Below are 2,844 nucleotides of genomic sequence, written 5' to 3' on the forward strand. Positions count from 1 at the left end.
TACCGCCATTTGCTACAATACATAAAGCAGATCTGGGATGGGTGTCCGCTCCCACTCGGATGGAAAACATCGCTTGTAACGTTCATCCCAAAAGCAGGCAAAGCCGTGACTACGGACAACTTGAGACCCATCTCATTGACCTCGTGTGTGGGAAAGCTGATGGAGACGATGGTTCGGGATCGCCTCTCTCCATACATGGAGGGTAAAGGCCTCTTTGCAGACACTATGTTCGGGTTCCGCCCGCACATGTCTGCACAGGATGTCCTACTCCAACTACACAGGGACATAATACAACCCACAGCCATGCAACAAAATGACAAGGCTATTCTCGCCCTCGATCTTAAGGGGGCGTTTGACAATGTTAAACATGGTACCATACTGTCTAACTTAAACACCACTAACTGTGGGGCGAAGGTCTTCGCCTATGTCAGAGACTTTCTGCGCGTCAGGCACTCCTCCGGATCGAGGACGAGGATTACGGTCCGTACTCTATAGGTACACGAGGCACACCATAGGGGGTGGTGTTATCACCGCTCCTTTTCAACATCGCCATGATGGATCTTCCCGGCCGACTGGCTCAGGTGGAGGGCATGAAGCACGCGCTCTACGCAGACGACATTACAATCTGGACCACCGAGGGGAGCCTTGGGGAGATGGAGGACCGCCTTCAGCAGGCCGCCTCCATAGTCGATGCATATGCTGCCGACTGTGGTCTCCAATGTGCTCCCGCCAAATCAGAGCTTCTACACGTCAGGACAAACCACAAGGACAGCACGTCTCTACACATATCTCTGTCGGGCGGTCCCATCAGAGAAGTGGCAGAGCTCCGGATCCTGGGTCTGTTCATCAATAACAAACTTAGGCCGGACTCTACTATAGCGAAACTCAAGTGCACAGGTGGTCAGGTAGGGCGCATGATCCACCGTGTTTCCAACAAGCGGGGTGGTCTGCGAGGCAGGGACGCGCTACGGCTCGCCCATGCCTTCGTGACCAGCCGGATCCTCTACGCCGTGCCGTACCTACGCACCACCAAACAACAAGACGAGCGCATTGACGCCATCATCAGGAAGGCACCAAAGCGAGTACTGGACCTCCCGGTGACTACCTCCAACGCCAAACTGAAGGCGTTGGGAGTGGTAAACTCCTATCCGGAGCTGCGGGAGGCCCACCTCGTGAACCAATATACGCGGCTATCGCAGATGGTTCCTGGGCGCCGCCTGCTAAACCGCTTACACATCCAACACACATGCATGCCAGAGGAAACGGAGAACATCCCAGTGCTGTGGCGCCACATGCTCTGGGTCGCTACGCTCCCGCGTAACATGGACATGGCATCACATGAAGGCAGACGACAAGCGCGGGTTCGCACGCTTGGGAGGCAATATGGATCTAAAGAGGGCGTCTACTACGTGTACATAACTGGGCCGTCGCCCGCGGGATTCTACATGGCTGCCGTAGTCGACCGGGGAATGAATGCCGATGGGCTATCTTTTCATGCCCCAAATTGAACACGAGCGGAGGAAGTCGCCATAGCTCTCGCTTCCGCCGATCCAAAATAGAGAACGGTTATCAGAGACTCTCGCCGGGCCTGTGAACATTATCTTGCAGGGGAAATATCACCTCTTGCCTCCCAAATTCTAAGACGCGCTCCCGCTGATCCGACTCGCACTAAAGTTATCTGGGCTCCTGGGCACCAGGGTCTACGAGGCAATGAGGCCGCTGATGCTGCCGCCCGAGCGCTCACACACCGGGCTCCTCATACTAGCTCTCCTGGCTCAGAAGCTCAAAAACCACTTCTGCGGTTCCGCGAAATCCTAATTCATTATTGCGACAGCCACCGCCTCTACCCGGCACCTGCCAAGTGGCTGAGCAAGGCGGAGGAGCGAACTCTGCGCCGCCTGCAGACAGGAACTCTTCTCTGTCCTGCCATAGCAAAACACTTCGACCCGAACACAGATGGGCGCTGCCCGCACTGTCGAGAGATCTGCGATATCTTTCACATGGTGTGGGCATGTACTCAGAATCCTCACCTTCCCCCTTCCCCCACCCGAGAGGCATGGGAGACTGCCCTCCTCAACTGCTCCGCACTGAAGTCCCAAAGGGTTCTAGTAAAACGGGCGCGAGACGGGGCCTCGTCGTGCGGTGTCCCGGACTAAGGATACCGACCATGTAGCGGGGTCTTCTGTTCCCCAAACTCTCTCTGAGTATTAAAAATGTTTTTTACCACCACCACCAATCCTTCTGTGAGCGCTGGGGATGATCCGGCGCTGGTCTTGAGCGGACGAGCTGGTCAGAAGAGACTCCCAGTAAGACTCCGCCGCGGTTGCTGATGGGGGACGGTGGTGGTGGTGAAAACTTTTAAATCCTGAAATAGAGTTTGAGAGCCACAGAGTGGCCCCGCTACTTGGTCGGCGTCCCCAGTCCGGGACACCGCATGACAATGCCCCGTCTCTCGCCCGTTTCACCAGAGCCCTTTGGGACTCAAGAGAGGAGCAGTTGAGGAGGGCATTCTCCCATGCCTCTCTGGAAGGGGTAGGGGAAGGGGGGAGGTGGGGATTTAGAGTACATGCCCACACCATGTGGAAGATATCACAGGTCTCCCCACAGTGCGGGCATCGCCCATCCGTGTTAGGATCGGAATGCTTTAAGATTGCAAGACAGAGTAGAGTACCTGTCTGCAGGCGCCTTAAAGTTCGCTCCTCCGTATTACTCAGCCCCTTTGCAGGGGCCGGGAAAAGGCGGTGGTTGTCGCTATAATGCGTTATTATTTCCTTGAATCGCAGCAGCGGCTGGTTAGTCTCTGAGCCAGAAGAGCTGGGATGAGGAGCCCGGTGAATAAGCGCT

General features: G+C 55.8%; 1 pseudogene; it reads left to right on the forward strand.

The window, feature by feature from the left end:
• The first annotated feature begins 246 nt into the window (after positions 1-246).
• LOC149348475 (uncharacterized) lies at positions 247-2,156 on the forward strand (annotated as a pseudogene).
• The last annotated feature ends 688 nt before the right edge of the window (positions 2,157-2,844 follow it).

The sequence above is a fragment of the Amblyomma mixtum genome, chromosome 4 (genome assembly GCF_055824585.1).
Source record: "Amblyomma mixtum isolate Tamu chromosome 4, ASM5582458v1, whole genome shotgun sequence".
NCBI classification, from domain to species: domain Eukaryota; kingdom Metazoa; phylum Arthropoda; class Arachnida; order Ixodida; family Ixodidae; genus Amblyomma; species Amblyomma mixtum.